The following is a 20102-nucleotide window of genomic DNA, read 5'->3' as shown; positions in this document are numbered from 1 at the left end:
CGGCCCTGAGGGGATTCTCGACCTGGAACGTTATAGGTATTTCATCATTGGGGGATATGCTGCATAATGGAACGCTTAAGTCCTTTCAAGATCTGCAGGAGGAGTATGACATGCACCGTACACAGTTCTTTACATATCTGCAGCTCCGTCACACTCTCCTCCCTATTGTACAACCTGTTGAGGCTATCCCCGAATTTTCACCGATGACGGACAAAATCCTTCTCACAAATCTCAAAAAGCATAAATTGTAAGAAATACATAAAATGCGACTGTGCAATGTGCCATACCTGATGGTGAGAAGTGCAGCAGGCATGGGAGGGAGAACAGGGCTACCTGGATGACGATGATTGGAGGGAGGCAGTGGATGCCCCCAGAGAGGCGGTGATAGCCGCCTAGTTTAGATTAATTCAATTGAAGGTACTTCACAGAGTGAATCTCGCTGAGGCCAGGCTCCACCACATGGGCTTGAGATCAACAGGAAACGGTCTGCGTTCTGATGATCCGAGGGGGGGGATTTGCCTCACACGTTCTGGCACTGCCCGGGGTTGGCCCATTTCTGGGATGGTGTGCTTGGATGGCTCAAGAGGGTGCTAGGATGTAATATTCCCTGAGACCCTAAACTAATTTTTCTGCATATCACTGTTGATCAGGGTGGAAGAATGAGTTTAGTGTCTCAGGGAATATTCCATCCTAGCACCCTCTCGAGGTGTCCCAGCTTAGAAGGAGACTGAGGTCGCTCATGTGGACACTTGGGCCAAGGGCATGGATCATTGTATGGGACTGGAACGTCCAAACTACTTGTCACTGGGCTACCCCCAGAAACATTTAAAGATTTGGAAAGACGGGGCAGAGTACGGATGGATATGGATAGAATCATGCACAGATAGGCCATGGGCTGATGATGGGGTTATGGGATTATATGATTTGGGCCATTTCAATGTAGAAACTGGATGATTGAGCCATGATTTTCCTGCCTTTTCTTTGTAGTGTACTGTATTCTTGTGTTTTACACTGGTACTGGGCTCGCGGTGCTGTTCTTTCAAAGTTGTAAAATCAATAAATTGTTTAAAAAAAATATGTACCTATAAAGTCACTGTAAACTTCAAATCACACTTCTTTGAGTACCCAGAGGCTACATGTGATTGGGTGGTAGAGTGCAAAACTATGAGTCAATGGCCTTGAAAGTTGTAAGACCCCGAATGCTCTGTGGTCCCTCTGGAGGCTAGACCAAATAACAAATGCCTTAGATGTAGACAACGGCTGAAATTTGGAATCACCAAGGAAGACCCAGGTGAGATGACATATTTGGGACACAGTCACGTTGGATGTTACATATACACATACATAGACAACTACAGGTGTCTATATGGTTTAGGGCCTCAGAAAGTGACAATCACACCATCACTTTACCAGGTTGTGGTGGGAAGCAGTTAACTGGGGTATTACTAAGGAATTCCTTTTACTGTCCATTCCCTCGCTTTAAAGGAAAGTTTTGTATTTAGAAATAGGCAACATACTTGTGAAGTAGAAATGTAGAGGGGCGTGCTTTTCTCTTTAATGATTGATTGGTTAATTGTCCCAATTTTCTAGGTTTCAGATATGCTTTGCTTGCTAGCAGACTCACAATCAGAAGCTCCTCCCCCAACAACTCCAGAATACAGTCAATTATCACTGAAGACAGGAAACCTATCTCTACCCATTCCACGTCCTCATGTGGAATTGGAATGGAATGCTCTACAAGACAAAAAGAGAAACATTCAGTAAAAACTGTGAATAAATATTCCCCTAACACACATTATGGGGATCCAAATGTGACTTCCAGCAACATATGAATTTTCTTAAGTGTTGCATGTGGCTTTCATAGGAGTGTTCAGCAGCATCATGTTCTCCCTTAAGAGAAATCCCTTTCCAGGCCTAGAAAGCATGACAAGATGAATACAGCTGGTACCTCATGGTCACAGACCTTCTGAAGCAGAATGCACTAACAATACAAAATTTCTTTGCAACCTGTAGCCTTTCAAAAACATTTCTAACAACAGACAGCTTTGTCCATACACAGCCTTCCTTTGGCATGCAAGTGGTGGGTGAAGATTTCACTTCATTTATGGATTTGTCCCTTGGTTAGATATATGACACACTCAACAAAATGTGAGGTGCATGTCAGACAATAAAGTGAAGAGAGCGCCCAAACAGAATGCTGGAATGTCTGCTCAGAGACCAGTCAAAAAGCAGTATAATTTCAGGTGTGAGGAATGTGAAAGGTTTACTTCAGCTGACTTCTGCTGAAATACTAGAGGTTAGTACTACTCCAGTCTAATACTTAGATGATATTGCTGTGGCCTGGCTGGAACATGAGGGTAGACTTATACTAAATGAGCCCGGCCATGAATGAGATCTTAGACGCCAACATGAGCTTACTTAATGGTAAGGCCCTGCGATCTGACAGCCTCACAGCTGAATTCTATATAGCTTTTACAGATTTCCTCAGTTCAAATCTACTGGAGGTCTATAATTAGGCACATAATATAAACAGATTACCATCGTCCTCATGAGAAGCTACATTCATCACAATACTGAAGCCCTCGAAAGATCCACAGCTTGCAAAATTCTACAGCCTTTTGTCTCTTCACCATACAGATAGTAAGATAATGGCCAGTATTACTGCCAATAGATTGGTGCGTGTGATAAAGGAACTAGTCTTGCCAGACCAGGCTGGGTTTATACCCTCCAGATATAAAGCGTACCATATATGGACATTATTTACATTAATGTATCAGATAAACCGTGAGATCTTGGCTGTAAGAAAATGTCTCTTCTTTGCATGTTAACCCCCATATTTATGGACTGATGCTGTCGGTTTTTCGACTACGAGAGTGCCCTGAGGCCTGCTAACCAGACCCCACTGCCAGTGTTCTAACCCTATGCCAAGTTATGTTGAATACACCCAATTGGCAAGGATTTAGTTGCTTATAAGTCCTTAGTATATGGTACTGCAGGTAGGCAAGGCATGTAAAACTGAGCGTTCACCCTGTAGCACTGGTTGGGACACCCTGCATGTGACAAAGACAAAACGGACCCCAGTCTTCCACTGCTCACTGACAGGACAATATGCAACACTGTCAGTTCGACTTTGCCACTACACCTATTGGCAAAGCCACTATTTCCCTTAAGTAATATATGTAAGACTCTCCTAAGGAAGTCCTATAGAGACCACAGGCAAGGAGCTGTATAATAATAAGCAAGACATATGATTTTCTATATGTCTTAGCAGCAACATCTCCAAATTGTTGTTTTACTGTGGAAGGCTTAGGAGCCCCATTGGCTAACACAGGGTGAAACAGTTGGCAACCCAACCCATCTAACTCTTGAATGGGACCCCTAAAAGGGTCAAGTAAGGTATCAAATTAATTGAGACATTAAATCTGACCTGATGTCCAGGTCAGATTTAAAGTCACTATTAAACTGAAGCAACTTTTAGAAAGTTGCCACTCTGCCCTCCAGCTTGCCCAGTGACCTTACAAAGGCACAGGCACATAATGGGTTTCTGACCTCCTGGGGAGAGGTTTGAGTGACTCACACAGCCGGGAACAAAGGCAGTTGCAGCAGAGCGAGGTGGCACCTCCTCTACCAGGATGGCCACTCAGGGTGTTAGCCCAAAAGTTGAGGCAGCCTTTGAAGGGCAGCTTGCGACAACATCCCTGAGCAGGATGCCTTTTGTTCCAGGAGACCATTAGGAGACAGAGCTAAGGGAGGGAAACCTATGTCCAAACCGGCTTTCCCGTGGGCGTTTAGCCCACTGGTAGCCCCACCTCAAGGGTGGCCTACCCTGCTCCGGACGATCAAGGAAGGCTCATACCAACTTGAAGTGGGCAAGAATGAGGGTCTCTGGGATAGCCAAATGCCACACATCACAGGAACTTTTTCACTAGCGAGGAGGGGACCCAGTAGCCCATTGGCTAGGGACCGTGTGGTCCCCCTGGGGCACTTTTTCTGGGATAAGTAGGGAACCTCTGACACCCTGCCCCTCAGTTCACATTGGAGAAGAAGAGATGACCAAAGAAGGACTGCCCTGCTGCCCTTAAACCACGCAAAGAAAGACATCACCATCGAGAGGATTGCACCTGCTGCACTTTTGGGCTAGAAAGACAGACTGTGCCTGCAGCTCCTGACCCCGGGAAAAGTTCATTTCTCAGCTTCACCGAGACGAGTGACTGCTGATCTCCTGGAACCAGCTCCAGGTCACCAAGAGCTGACAAAGGACAGATCCAAGATAACCAAAACCTGCACCGCAAGTCTGGCAGACCAGGGTGCACAGTCCAGGTTCGGATTTGTCATACTTAAAGACACCAGCCTCAACCAAACAGTTTGCATCCAACAATGGCACAACGTGATCAGTAGTTCAGCATCGGCTGTCTGACTACTGCAACATAGAGGACTTCGAGGGACCCCAATCTTTGTGGCCAAAGTCACCCCACATCACCTGTGGACCAAAAAAACACCAGTGAGACACCCCCATAGACCGCAACACAAGTAGAGCATCCTTTTGAGCATCTTTGCCTGCATCACTAAGCACCAGGGCCACTCTATTGACTTCTATAGTGGTTGTCCTGTACAAATGCTCTGGTGGCCAAGTAACTGTCCAAGTATCTTTTCTGGCCCCTAGACCCAATCCCAGCTAGATTTGGTCACCCAAGTCGGGCTGGAATACTCGCACTAACTTTTCTCAAGTTTTCAAACTTTACGTTTGCCAATGCTCGTTTCTGGTTGTGTTTAAAAGGGATAAAAAGTTCTGTAGCATCTGTATCTCTGGAACCTTCCACTCTCTACAAAAGTCATAAAAATATGCTCTATTTTTATAAATTGTTGTTATGTCTTTTTATTGGCATGTGATTTTCTTAATTTGTTCTTTAGTGCTGTTAAATGCTTCACACTAAGTTCCTTTGCCAAGCCGTACTGTTTGCAGCCAGAGCTACCCAGGTTTGAGCTAAGGTTAAGTAAACGATACTGACTGGATCCAAGATGATATCTGTAAGTGTACTCCATGATAAGGCCCGACAGCTATATTATATAGTACACCCAGATCCTTACATTTGCCATAGGCAGGTTCATTGGTTCGAGAGGAGGCCTTTGAATTGCTAGAGTGACCTTTTATATAAGCTATGTTGAAAAGAATGGGTGTAGGGGCACAACATATCCAAATAAGAACATTAATATAAACATAGCCACCTACTTGTATCATAGTCCATTTCCCGCATTAGAGGCATGAGACAAGGCTGCCCCCTGTGTTTGCATCTATTTACCATGGTAATGGAATCACTGGCATACACACTTAAACAACATCATGCACACAGTGGATTGACACTCACAAACAGATGATTGGTATTATCAGTGAATGAGGATGAGTGTTATTCTTTAAAAATCCGGACACAAATCTTGTGCTATTGCTTAGTGAAATCACAAAATGTTATATGGGGATAGCAGTGAACTTGAGTAAATCTGAGGTCTATTAACTGATGCCAGTCACTAGATGGTCTAGTTTAGATTACCCATCGCTCTAGAAAGAGGAAGCAATATGGTATCTGGGTATACGAATCTCGGACTTGGCATGGGTGCCTGATATTTCGGCAACCTATAGGTGTAATGAGAAATGTAGTATGTTTGTTGTTATCTAATATAAGCTGCTGTAGGAGAATAAAGTAAAATGGCATAACTCTCATCCCTTTGTCCTTAATAGAATTGAAACTTTCATTTCCTACACAATAGCTAGCAACATTTTTATTAACTTCAAAAATAGCTATATTAAACATAGTTGAAGATGTGTGCTTCACTATCACTGAATAGATGCGGCTGTAGTAGAAACTGAGTCTAGTTATTGGAAAGAGGGATATTGCCAAAAACTGGATGAAACTCAGATTTCCCAACTGCCTCATGATTGAAGGCCAATATAGGCACATGCTTAACTTTGGGGAAGCCAGAATATGAGGAACATGGATGTCCCCAGAAGTGGGAAAACTGGCTTCAAATCAGAGGAGAAACTGTCATAATATGCGTGAAGTCGTTCAGTTGGGATTGACACAAAATAATACTATATAACATTATGGGAGAACTAAATGCTTGTTTACTCAAAAGCGACTTAAGATGGGCTGAGATCGATACGTGTGGAAGAGTGGCGAGTGCAAAGAACATATTGAGCTAACTGTAATGTCTGTATTGAAGATACTAATAAAAAGATTGATTACATTTTTTCAATCCCAAACTGCCTAACATTATTTTAAAAACTACGCCGATTTAAAATCTATGGTAAAGTCAACACAACACATTATCTTTACTGATATCAAATTCACTCAAAAACACAAAAGTATCTCAAATTTGGTAATAAAAGAAATATACATCTTACCTTCAAAGAATACAGGTAACCAGACTGATAAATTCTAAACAAATGAAAACATTTTTAGTCATATAGTTAAAATGTCACTTCGTAATTGGTAAATTTCACAATTTGGTATTAATATAACTATAAATCACCTTACTATCACACTTCTACACTTTTACAAGATTGAACATTCTGATTCTAGTGGTTTTATTGTCAAATTAAGATTCATCCCCTATGTGCTGTTATGATGATTAACATACCACAGAAATATTTAAGGGTCTCACGTATAGGAGTATGATTTGAGACAAACAATTCAGGTTTCAAAGACCGCCCCTAATATCAGTGTGCTCATTTGACTGTGTTCCAGTCAATTTTCGGGGAAAAAAAGGACCACCAATTTTAGCTAGCATTATCCTTATTCAGAAAGCAATCATGCAGCCCTGTATACGTGACATTTTTAGCTTTGCCAAATGTGAGGTGTGGGAAAGGTCTCGGCTGCCGTTTTACCCAGTAACTTATGGGAAATGAACTACCATCCCTAAGACTTTCTCATTTGCTCTACCTCCTGTCAGCTTAGATCTGACATTTTTCGAGCGTCTGGTAGCGGTGTGGTGGTAATAGATAGAGGTAATGTGTGAAAAAGCTACATGAGAGTGAGGGTGCCCTTCAGACTTGTGCCAACAGTAAGGGCACCCAAACTGGTCATCGTCTCCTCCATGCTGCTAGGGAATGCTTTTATATTGCTCTTGTGCTGTCTGACCACAAAATAAAAAGTGTCCTGACGGTATAAAAAGGCTATTGGACTCTGCCTAATTCCAACATGACTGTGGTCTTGTATTAGTACTGTAGGCAGGGGATGGGGGAAGTGTGAAACAGGGAATAAAGTCTGCTGCAGTCTGACAATGAGAGTTGCAGACTGCTGAAGCATAGAGGCCTCCATAATCACTAATTTGCCACGTACACAACTGGAACTACTGCAGCATTGGCATAGGAGGATGAGCTGGTCAGGGTGTTAGGTTTGAAAATCCCATTCCCGCAATGCACTTGTTTCATGCTATATTAAGTTAGCAATGTGTGGCTAAATAGACTCCATTTGTATTCACGTTATGCAACCCACTGAGTTATCCCCATGATGTGCAGGCTGCAGTTAGCAAGTGTGACTCCATTTTGTATTTCGTAATCCTTATTAGACTGCTTAGGCTGTGCCCGTACAGGGTCTCATTATTTAGTATTGCTTGCCTCAGCAGAACACTGTACTTGGTTATTTTCTCTTCTGTCCAAGGCTGCTTCCTGAATTACTAATGAATAGGCTATTCTGCCCTTGCATACCTATCCGAGTGTGTAGTTCTGCTCCTACGTTAGGAGACGCTGAGACTTGGCGCTGTAGCCTTGAATTGTAGATAACATGTACCCATCTGGCAGGTGGTAGCTCATCCTCCTGTGCCTCCTTTGTTCATGTTCGGCCCAGGCTGGTAACTTTACATAGTGGGCGTGGTTGGAGGGTCTTTGGAAGGTTCAGTACGTGTTACAGATTGTTGGGGGGTCAGTTCCTCGGCAGACATCTTGGGGTGCAGGTCAGATTGAACTCCTCTGCAGAGTATTGCTAATAAAATGTACGTTTGTATTCTCTACTGTGTGACTGACTCTTCATTCTTGGGAAGGCATCGCAGGTGGTTGTAAGAAACCTGAGTGGCCCTTGAGAGCCACTTCCATCAAGGGAGACACAGGTCTTGTCTTTCACTCATCAACTGATTAGTTATTAGCAACCTTCTTTCCTAAAACAAATGATTGATCAAGCAGAGGTTGCAGTGCTCTAAGAACAGGAGGAAGCTCTACTTACCAAGAGGGGCAGAGCTCTACAGAAAGGGGGAGACTCAAAAAGGAAGATGTGAGCAGGAAGTAGAACCTTCTGATATCCGGCAACACCTCAAGTAAAATCTGCAGTTTCTTAAACCGTTAACAGCTTTGGAGAATAAAGAGTGCTTTGAAAACTAGCAGGAGGCTGACTTAGAAATACCTCCTCTTCAATACTTATTTCTTAAGTATATGTGCAGCAGTGTTAGCTTCACAGTTTGCTGTAGCAGCCTGCAGTCACATCTAGATGCATTCTCTCACAAATTATATATTTACAGGATTGAAACAGGATCACTTCAAAAATTCTGTGGATACCAGGAAAATGAAGCTATTGACTAAGTCTCTTTTTGGCAGACATTGTGTCTTCTTCACCAGGCTTGTCTCTGGTCCTTTTTGTGAAACTCAAGCGCCCTTTCATTAAAGATATTGTGGCGGCCAAGATGGCGGGGTGAGCGGACGCTTCCTCCCGTAGCTCCTCCGGCCCGGCCAAGCTAAAGCCCTTTTCTTATGCTTCTCTCCCCCCGCTGAGGCTCAGCGCGGGAGAGGAGCGTGGCGGAACATCAGGGGCATACACCGGTGCTGTTTTTGTCCGGATCGCCCCGGGGGAACCCCCCCAAAAGTTCGCCCGAGATCAAGGGACGACGGCGGCGAGCCCGAGGGGCGGAGCGTATTGAAGAGCTGTCCGGGCGCCTCGGTTGGGCCTGGTGCTGAAAGTTGCGGTTTGGAGGGGATCTGGCCCGCCGCTTGACGGTGACTGAAGGAGCCTGGCAGGAAGGGGCCCAACGGTGTGGACGGCTTAGGACGGGTGCCCCGGCACTCGGGCTGGTGATGGCGACACCTTGCACTGCGGAAGCCCTGACCCCTAGCCGAGGTACGGCGGACTCTCTGATGGGGTCGGACCATCTGGCCCCCTGTGCGTGACAATCGGGGGCCGGGGGTGGAACCTATTTTACTGCGGGGTGCCTCGGGGCCCCGGAGGTGTCGCCGGGCCTAGTCGTTTTGGCTTGCTCCGACCGGCCGCCATTTTGTCCCCGAAGGAGCAGTGGTGGCGGTTTCCGCTGAAGTCCTGGCTGCTGGCGGCGGGCGACCTCCCGCTATTGCTGGACTGCCTACCGGAGGGATGAGCTGTTGGGACCCCTCCGCTGCGGCCTCCTTGGTTGTCTCACGCTAGCTCTTGCGGCTGCCGGTGGCCGGACTAGGCCGCCATTTTGTCACCTGTGACGCAGCGACCTCACTTGTGGGGGATACCCGGGCCGAGTGCTAGCCGGCGGCTGAGCTTCCCTGGGGCACTTGGACCAGTGCCCGACTGCGGGGCTGGCGATGTCTGGAAAAGGAGGCCCGAAGAAAGGGGACCGTACTCTACCGGACATGCTTGGCAGGGCCCAGCACTTGCGGGACAGGGCACAGCCCTCACCGGGGCCCTCCCGGGCTCCGGCAGATGTGACTGGAGGGGAGCCACCCGTCACGAGGGCCTTTATGGAGGAACTGTTTAGCTCCCTCAGGGAGGACTTCCAGACACTGAAGCGGGAGGTGGCCAGCGAGGTCCGAGAAGTGCGCAGAGAGGTGGAGGGCCTAGGTGAGCGTGTGGAAGCGGCGGAGACGGAGGGCCAACAGCGAGCGGAGGAGATAGTCCATCTCCAGCAGGACGTTCTTCGCCTCCGGGAACAGTGTGTGGAGCTCCAGGCCCACTCTGAGGACCTTGAGAACAGATCTCGGAGGAACAACATCCGAGTGCGGGGCGTGCCGACTGCGGATGAGGGGTCCGATCTGGGGGGCTACCTGCGGGCCCTGTTCCGAGAGATCCTGGGGGAGGCCACGGACTTTCCCATCAGCATCGACAGGGCGCATAGGGTTGGCCGTCAGCGCCAGCCATCGGCACCCCCGCCGGACATTCTGGCCTTCCTGCCCGACTTTCCACTAAAGGAGCGCATCATGGCTGAAGCCCGCAGGAAACAGCCCCTGACCTTTCGGGATCGGCCAGTGGCGCTTTACCAGGACCTCTCCGCCATCACTCTGCAGAAACGCAGGTCCTTTAGGATTGCCACTGACTTTTTGCGCGAGCATGAGACGCCGTACTCTTGGGGTCACCCCTTCCGCCTGATTTTTCGGTGGAACGGAGTATTACACCAGCTACGCTCCTTGCAAGACATTTGTGGTGTCCTGGGGCTCACGGCAGCGGAGGAGGAGGGAGCTACGCCGTCGTGGAGGTCCTCGGAGGGACGGAATCGGCGGAGGTCAACGAGGCGGCGCTCAGCGACCAGTGCAGGGCGCCCGGACTCCCCTACCATTAGGGCGGACAGGGCTGACGCCCTGAGGGCGGCGGCCGGGGACTCAACCGGCTCCTCTAGCGTGGCCTTGACGGCCTAGCACGCACTCCGGGGGGAGATGTCTTTGGCTTCTTGGCATGCTTGGCGCGGGGCGGGGGGGTTGGGGGGAGCGGGGGGAGGTGAGTGGCCGGACGTCCACTTTGCTCTTTTCTGCGGACTTGCCCTTTGGGGCTTGACTGAGACTGTGGGGTGTTTGAGTTTGGGGATGGCTAGTTGCCGAGGTTGGGTTTTGGGTGGGGGAGGGGGTTGTTTTGGGGTTGGGAAGGTCCCGTCCGATGTTGTCTATGCCCGTTTTGTTTTGGCTTGTCCCGCGCTGCGGCCCCGCGCGCCCCGCCCGCTGATTCCCTACCCATTGCATGGCGCTCCCGATCCCTGTGGGGGGTGCCGGGCCTGGGGGTGGTGACCCTTGATGTTCGGGGTCTGGGTGACCCGGTGAAGCGCAGAGCGATCCTGTCGTTGCTGGAGGGGACACAGGCGGACATTTGCCTTTTGCAGGAGACACACTTGTTGCCCCGAGACTGCCATAGGATGCGCTCTGCTAGGTTCCCCACCCAGTTCTTTTCCTCGGCAGCGAACAAGACAGCGGGGGTGGCCATTCTCCTAGCGAGCTCCTTTCGGGGGGAGGTGTTGCATAAGTGTGCTGAACAGAAGGGGAGGCTCCTTGCGTGTCGCATGCGCCTGGGAGGCATGGCATTTGCAGTTGGCTCCGTTTGTGGCCCAAACGAGCATCAGGAGCGCTTCCTAGATTCCGCGCTGGTGGATGTCGCTGCTTCCCCAGACCGACACATTGTCTTGGGCGGAGACCTCGGCGTTGTCTTTGGCTCTGGGATGGACAGATCGGCCCGGCGCTTTCCGCAGACGGGGGAGCTGTCCCAGGATGGGAAGGCCCGGGTTGCGGAGGTGGACTTGCATGGTCTCTGGCGCTCCCTGCACCCCACGGATGGGGACTGCTCTTTCTTCTCGCGCGCACACCGCACCTACTCACGGCTGGACTACCTTCTGGTGAGTGGACCGATGCGTGCCGCTGCCACGGCGGCGGACATCGGGGTCCTGTCCCTGTCTGACCACTCTCCAGTCACCGGCGTTTTCCGGTGGCCGGCGGCCTCCCCCTCTCGGGGGGCGTGGCGCCTCCGGGACACACTTCTACACAAAAAATCGGTGGTACAACGCGTCGGGGAGGTCATACGGGACTACCTCACTCACAACAGCAACACTGACACTTCGCAGGCGACACAGTGGGCGGCACTGAAGGCCGTCTTACGGGGGGAATTCATCTCTATCTCTGCAGCCGAGAATAAGGAGCGGCAACTGAAGAGGGATGAGTTGACAGCTCAAGTCCGGGAGCTTGAGCAGGTCCACCGCCGTACGGGAGCGCCGAGGGTATGGAGGCAGTTGCAGGCAGCGAGGAAGCTCCTTTCGGCTCTGGATCTTGATAGGGCGGAGTACGCCGCCTTACGCTTGAACCATGCCTACTACACTGGGGGGGACAGATGTGGCAAGCTCCTAGCACACCGGCTCCGGGTCGCGCAACAGCGCAGCGTGGTGAAAGAACTGGTGGGTGCGGACGGGGGGGTTGTCTCCGGGGACGCGGAGGTAGCGGAGACTTTCCGCGGCTTCTACGAGGCGCTATATGCTGAGGAGCCCTCCTCGCCACGGGATGCCGATAGCTATCTGGAGTCGGTGACCCTCCCGGTACTGGACCCGGCTCAGGCTGACCACCTGGAGCGGGACATCCATGTGGAGGAGGTGATTTCGGCTATCGCGCGGCTGAAACATGGCAAGGCCCCGGGCCCGGACGGGTACACGTCGCTATTCTACAAGACTTTTTGCACGACCGTGGCCCCTGTCCTTACGCGGCTGTTTAACTCCTTCTCCGAACCGGGAGCCATCCCTCCGGATCTCCTGAGGGCGACGGTCGCGGTAATCCCGAAGCCTGGGAAGGATCGGGCCCTCTGCGGCTCGTACCGGCCCATCTCGCTCCTAAATGTCGACCTCAAGTTGTACACGGGGATTCTCGCATCCAGGCTGGGTCCACACCTCCCCGATTTGGTGGAGGCGGACCAGGCTGGTTTTGTGCCCGGTAGACAGACGGTTGACAACACCAAGAGAGTGGTGCATGTTCTGGAGAAGGCCTCAAGGATCTCGGGGGAGCGGATGTTGTTGTCCGTTGATGCGGAGAAGGCCTTCGACAGAGTTCACTGGCCGTATCTTGAGCGGGTCCTCACAAAACTGGGAATCGGCGATAAGTTCCGCACCATGGTATTTAATTGCTATAAGCATCCTTCAGCGTCGGTGCGGGTAAACGGGTGTAGCTCTGGTGGCTTCGCCATCGAGCGCGGCACGCGGCAGGGCTGCCCTCTCTCGCCGCTCCTGTTTGCCCTCTACATGGAGCCGTTTGCTCAGAGGATCCGTAATAATCCGGATGCTGTCGGGGTCCGGATGGGCCGGTACGTCCACACCGTCAGTCTCTACGCGGATGATGTCCTGCTGACTTTGGATGACCCTAGGAGGTCGCTACCTGCTTGCCTCCGAGAGTTGGACGCCTTTGCGGGGGTGGCCGGCTTCAAAATGAATATGAGCAAGTCGATGGCATTAGACGTGTCCCTGGCTGCGGACACCAGGAGGGATCTTCAACGGCTCTTCCCCATGCAGTGGTCCTCGTCCACGGTGCCGTATCTGGGGATTTTGCTGGCGCCTACATTATCGGAGATGGTTACGGCCAATTATGCCTCCCTCAGCAGGAAGATCAAGGACGAGCTTGGCCGATGGAACAAAGGCCTGCTGTCCTGGCTGGGGAGAATCGCGGCGGTCAAAATGACGGTGCTGCCCCAGATACTATATCTTTTCCGAGCCCTTCCGCTCCAGCCCCCGGTGGGCTGGATCCGACAAATGCAGGCTGACATCTCTCGCTTTGTCTGGCAGGGCCGCAGGCCACGCATGAAGAGAGTCCTCTCCACGCTCGCTCCGGAGGCGGGGGGCCTCGGCATTCCGGACCTCCGTAAGTACTTTCAGGCGGCACAGCTTCGCTACCTGGTGGAGTGGAGCAGGTGGGAGTCCGACAAACATTGGCTTTTTCAAGACCAGGCAGTGGCGGGCCGCACCTTACAAGAGGTCCCATTCTTGCGCCGCACGCACCGCCCCCCTAATCTTTACGCCTCCTTTGTTACGCGGGTCCCCCTGCGTGTGTGGGACGCGGTCTGCGAAACCCGGGGCCTCACCACCTTCCCCTCGCCGCTCTCGCCCATTGCGGGCAACCCGGACTTCTCCCCGGGGATGGAGCCGGGGGTTTTCTCCCACTGGGTACGGGCGGGCTGCAGGGCACTCTTCCAGATCTATGGTCCGGAGGGCGTGGTTCCTTTTCAGCAACTCCGCCAGGAGTTCGGCCTGACGGAGCTGGACAGATTGCGCTACATGCAAGTTCGGCATTGGGCCCTCCAGCCTCAGGTGCGTGCCACCGCTGCCCGTCCAATTACACCGTACGAGCGGTGGTTGGCTACTCGGACCTCCGACGCTAAACTGATCACTGATCTGTATAAACACCTACAACCCCCGCCGTTTCACTACTATAACCCGGGGAGGGAGCGCTGGCACAGGGAATTGGGTAGGACACTCAGCCATAAGGAATGGGACCAAATTGCGTATCGGGCTCGGCACTCTGCATACCACACGGGCCTTACGGAGACATTCACTAAGGTGTCCACATACTGGTACTACACCCCGGAGAGACTGTATGAAATGCATAAACACACTGACAAGGGGTGCTGGCGGAGCTGCGGGCAGGAAGGTACCCTTACACACATTCTATGGGATTGCCCAGTGCTGACCGCCTACTGGAAAGAAGTCTTGGACGAGGTGGATGAGCACTTTGGGATAGAGCTGCCGCGTCTCCCGGCGTATGTCCTGCTGGGCCTCCCCAATGCCCTAATGTACCCACTGAAGTCCCGCAGGGGTAGGCAGATTGCAATAGCGCTGGGGTCTGCGGTTCAGAACATTCTAGTCCACTGGCGCACATCCACCGTCCCCTCCATCACCGGTTGGTTGCATAGGCTCTGGCACGTGCTGGGGATGGAGAAGCTGTCGCTTACGGTTGCGGGGGAGATAGACCAATTTGAAGAGCTATGGCAACCCTTTCTAGCGCTGCTGTCCACTGAATTCCGGGAGCTCACCTGCCCGAGGTACCTTAGGCTTCTCAGACTGAGGCCGCCGGTGACCCCGGCGGACTAGCTTACATGTGAGATGGGGACCCCCGGGGAGGGGGGGGGAGTGCGGGGCTTCCTGGCTTGGGCTGCTTTGATGCGGGACCATAGGACGGGGGGGAGGGGGGAGGGTTGTTGTTTTGTTACTGGGAGGATGGGGGATGGGGGGGGGGGGATGGTGTTCGGTTGAGGTGTTGATGGGGGGGGATGCTCTTGCTCAGCTTTGGGGTCTCGGATACGCGCGTGGGATTCCACAGCTTGCAATTCTAGCGTTCAGTCACTGTGTTCTTCCCTTTGAGCCACCGCGCCACCTATTGCCAACCCTCTGGAGATACATCCCCTCTTCTTGGACTGTGTTCCATGTATCCTGCCTCCTGTCCCCCTCCCCCATGGTTTGTTTTGTCTCAATAAAAAGTTTTAAACATAAAGATATTGTGGCAACATGGCCCCTTCTGGTAGTGAATTCAGGCCCCAGAACCCTTCCAGCACCCTTCCTCCCACTGAATAACTATGCCATCAATATGCAGCTGGATTTCTTCAAGTGCCAGAATAATTTTACTTCGCTTTCCAACGGGAAGATTCCGTCATTGATTACTCATGAGTGGAGCTTTTTTGGAATAGTTAACCTATTGATCTTCTTTCTATTTAGTTCTCTCAATTCCAGGCATCTCCTATGCATTTGCATCCTCTCGAACAACGTATGCTTAAACATGGTATTCTGGTTTCGTTCAAGAATGCCATGCTAGTTTTACTGCATGTTTAAGAGATTGGGCAGGGTACTTATACAATTCTTTTCACTGTACCAAAAATGCCAAGTAAGATCTGCAAATGAATAGCACCCAGATGAGGAAGTAATAATACAAGCTCCACCCAGAGTTTTTCTGATGGAGCTGGACCTCAAGACATTTACCTGCAATCATCTCAAACCTCATGGAGGTCACTGTAGAAAAATCTAAAAGTTCAGTTTTCTTTACGTTACTTTGGTCTAGCCTCCTCTCTAACAGTTTTCACAAAGGTCTTAGCTCTTTTAGAGGAAGAGTGGAAGCAAAAAGAAATTCAAATTTTTCAAACCTTACATAATTAGCTAATTTATACCTCATCTTTCTCAAATACGGAGGACGATATTAGTAAAGTATGCAATATTTTGCAAGCCCTTAGAGCCAACAGGTCATCTTGGCTAAATCCCGCACTATGCTTTCCTAGTGATTGGACTTGATCTTGCCCTACAAGAGGTTGTGCTTCTTCACACAAGAAAAGTCGATCTTCAATCATTGCTATCCAATTTCCAAAGACCTAGGCCCAGATTTACAAAAGTGTCATGCATCACAGCACAGCCGCCAAAAATGCTGTGTTGCATTGTGAGACAGGGAGAGAGCAGGAGAGCACCATATCTACAGAGATAAGGCACTCTCGTCTTCTCTTCCTAGCGCAGGCACATAATTCTGCTGCTCAGCGCCATGCACACACCTTTGCACCATAATGAAAGCGTGTGTGCAGAGTCTAGCATAGGAGTTGTACTGGATGGATTCCCTTCCAGTACAAAATACCATGCCTAGAAAACTTTTAAAACTTTTCCTACTGAGCATGTGTGCTGTACACAGTGGCACACATTCAAAAAAGAATGGAGAAATTATAACATTAAAAAAAGAATGGAGAAATTATAACATTTCTCCTTTTAACACCTGCTTTCAAGTGGCATTATTTTTGGCACAAAATACCTGTTCACTATTATTGGGAGACATGGTTTCGCTTAGAAAACATGGGTGGTTGCATGTAAATGCCTATGTACCACTCCTAGAAAAGGGAACGCCCTCTAATAGTTCAATTAGGTCTGGGATAAAAGGTGACAAGCACACCAAACATTATATCAAAAAGCCTCCCACTTGACCTCTATTTCTTTGATTTTTTGGGCTAAATCTGCTCCAATGGGTGCATCAGTGTAAACTCTGGGACATATTTACAACATCATAATTCAATCAAATTTTTATAATTAAACTTATTTTCATTCGTGACATCAAAAAAAAGAGTTAAAAACCATACATATTATTGAAGATTTTTTCAAATTTTTTTTTTATACATTTCATAAATAGACAAAAATTCCTATACATAGTTACACATAAGATGCAATTCTCTTTATAAGACCCCTATTGATTCACCACACAATCATACTGACCTGTCATATCCAGATTCATACTCTACCAAACCATACATACTGACAACCAACCCAAGAGCACATACACCTCTTGGTCAAAAGGGGACAGAGATGTTTTAGGTCTCCGTTACCGTGTAGTGGGCTGGGCACATATACAAATGGTTCGACGCGCGTTTCAGTGGTATTAGCCTTGTGATGACCACCTTCCTCAGTGTTAGAACCGGCGGTCTCTAGTTGGCAGAGGTATACACTTCTGACAAATAGGGACCAACCAACTCTAGTCAGGGAAAGGGGATTACACACTCAGATAACCCCTGCTACCCCCTTGGTAGCTTGGCAGAGCAGACAGGCTTATCTCAGAGGCAGTGTGTTAAGCTTTTATGACCACATACAGTAATAAAGTGAATACACTACAGATGGACACGACACAGAAGTTATTATAAAAATAGTATTTTTATATAAGGCTTAGCACAAGACCAAATAACGACAAAAATATACCACAGTCTTAATAAATACTCTTTGGAAGGAAAAATAATAGTTCAAGTAAGGTTTCTTCTCGGCAAATAGTTCTTTAGCAAAGTATTCTTCTGAGCACAGTTCTTTGGCAACAATGTAACCCCCACAGGAGTCACACGACGTCGAGTCTACAAGATTCCCAAGGTTCGGCGTCGACCGCGAGGAGCGCTACGTCGAGCCTGGAGTTGCAACAGACCCCACAAGTACAGTACCTTGAGAAACGAAGAAAACGATGATCCACGGCGTCGAGATGTCGGCGTCGAGGTCGGCGTCGATCGTGCCTCGGAGTCGGGTCAATCCGCAGCGGTGTCGAGGGATGTCGGGCCGGAGCAGCGCTCACGGCGTCGAGAAGGGCGTCGAGTCGATGCGATCAGCAGCGGCGTCGGGACGGGGTCGCTTGGAGGTAGAGCCGATACTCACTCCTCACTGGCGTCGATACCGGCGTCGAGACGGGGTCACTTGGAGCCGGGGCCGATACCCACTGCTCACTGGCGTTGCTGCTGGCGTCGAGACTGCAGATTTTCCCTTGTGTACTGGAAACAACACTTCCCAGCAATTCAGCAATTCAGTAGATGGTGAAGTCCTTTGGCCCTGTGACTTCAGCAGGAGACTGGCACTCTTCCAGTCCTTGGAGATTTCCTAGCAAGTGTTCAGAGAGTACACACCAAGTTCCTCTCTCCTTGTTCCTTGGCAAAAATAAAGAAGCAGCTTTCAGGTTCCTCCACAGCAAAACAGCACTCTGGCAGAAAGGGGAGGCAAGTCCTTAGATCAGCAGGCTTCTTGTCCTTGGTACAGGTTTCCTTGTCAGAAGTGATCTGAGTTCTTGGTTCAGGGGTCCTTCTCTTATACCCCTTTTTCCCTTTGTTCCCTTTGTCCAAGCAGGGCGATTCCCACCATCTCAGGTTTGTTGTGGGTGTTGCCAGGCAGAGGCACCTGGCCTATTCACTGAGCAGGGCAGAGTCCTCAGCCGCCCAGCAGGAGGCGGAGCCAGTATTGTCACTGGCAGGAGCAGGGCTATCAGTCGCCCAGCAGGAGGCGGAGCCAGTATTGTGTCAGGCAGGGCAGGCTACTCTTCCCTCACTCTACGTGTAAACGCCCCATTCACCCCACACTGACTCACTCAGACCTCTGGAGCCACCCAGCCCCTGACACACACACCAAACCAGCAGAGACCGGTAGATAGTTGGACAAGAAAATAGCCACTTTCTAAAAGTGCTATTTTCAAACATAGAATTTAAAAACCATCCATCCTAAAGGGTGTGTTATTAAATTCTGAGTTCAGGGATACTAAACTCGACTTGCTACCATGCTCCCTGAGTCAGATAGATTATAATGGAGTTAATAATCAGTCTGCCCAGTCTGGCCTATTGGAGGCAGGTAGCCCTTCAATAGTGAAAAACGAAAAGGGCTGTAATTCACTATTAGGTCATGCCACACACATCAGGGCATGACCTACCTTTTACCAACAATGCACCCTGCCCTAGGGCCTACCATAGAGGTGTCTGAAATGTGGCAAAGTGAAGGTTTAGAGACTGGTAAGTAGGTTTCCTTACCAAGTTGACATGGCAGTCAGGGACTGCACGCAGGCGCCGCGGTGGCAGGCCTGAGACACATTTTACACGCTGCTTCTGTGGGTGGCACAACCAGTGCTGCAAGCCCACCAGCAGCAGTTAACTTACACGCCCTTGGCACACGCAGTGCACTAGACTAGGGTCTAAACAGTAAGTCAACCAAGCCAATCATGGTAACACCAATCAATGTAACAATTTAACATAGGGAGCACTTGCACTGTGGCACTGATCAGCAGTGGCACAGTGCCCAAAGCAATAATCCAGCAAAAACATCGTAAACAGAGGAGGCAAACAGAAAAAAATGGAGGAGAGACTCATGCCAATGATGCCAGGTCTAACACGTGTCCCCTCCAGCTGAAATGTGGGGAGAACTACCCTTCACCCAGGGAGTCCTCATCACTAAGGCGGAAAAATCTGGACAGACCATCAGCATTGGCGTGATCTGTACCAGGGCGGTGTTCCACCGTAAAGTCCATCCCCTGTAGGGAAATGGACCACCTCAACAGCTTTGGGTTCTCACCCCTCATCTGCATTAACCATCTGAGGGGCCTGTGGTCTGTCTGAACCCGGAAGTGAGTCCCAAACAGGTAGGGTCTTAGCTTCTTCAGCGCCCAGACCACAGCAAATGCCTCACGCTCTATCGCACTCCACCTTTGTTCCCTGGGAAGTAACCTCCGGCTGATGAAGGCTACAGGTAAGTCTCGGCCCTCCTCATTCATCTGTGCTAGAACAGCCCCCACACCATGCTCTGAAGCGTCTGTCTGGACAATGAATTCTTTTGAAAAGTCGGGTGCCTGGAGGACCGGTGCTGTACACATTGCAGTTTTCAGGGTGTCAAAGGCGTTCTGACAGGCGTCAGTCCAGATCACAAGTCTCGGCTGCTTCCTGGAAGTCAGCGAGGTCAAGGGGTGCACAATGTTGCCATACCCCTTGACAAACCTCCTGTAGTAACCCGTGAGACCCAAGAAGGCTCTCACCTGAGTCTGGGTTTTGGGCGGTTCCCAAGCCAGGATGGTATCTATCTTGGGTTGCAGGGGGGCCACCTTGCCACTCCCTACTTGGTGCCCCAAGTACACCACTGAACCCTGCCCAATCTGGCACTTACTAGCCTTG

The 20102-nt window shown here is 50.1% G+C and overlaps 1 long non-coding RNA gene across 3 annotated transcripts in view; it reads right to left on the bottom strand.

Moving 5' to 3' along the window:
- LOC146798582 (uncharacterized) overlaps positions 1-20102 on the bottom strand; it is a 277424-nt gene that overhangs the window by 244711 nt on the left and 12611 nt on the right. For all 3 annotated transcript variants that reach the window (XR_014969187.1, XR_014969185.1, XR_014969186.1), the window contains exon 2: positions 6398-6431. This is a non-coding gene — a long non-coding RNA (uncharacterized LOC146798582). The remainder of the gene's footprint in view (positions 1-6397; positions 6432-20102) is intronic.

Source organism: Triturus cristatus, chromosome 9, assembly GCF_964204655.1.
Source record: "Triturus cristatus chromosome 9, aTriCri1.1, whole genome shotgun sequence".
Taxonomy (NCBI): Eukaryota; Metazoa; Chordata; class Amphibia; order Caudata; family Salamandridae; genus Triturus; species Triturus cristatus.
This window is presented reverse-complemented; position numbering and strand designations above follow the sequence as displayed.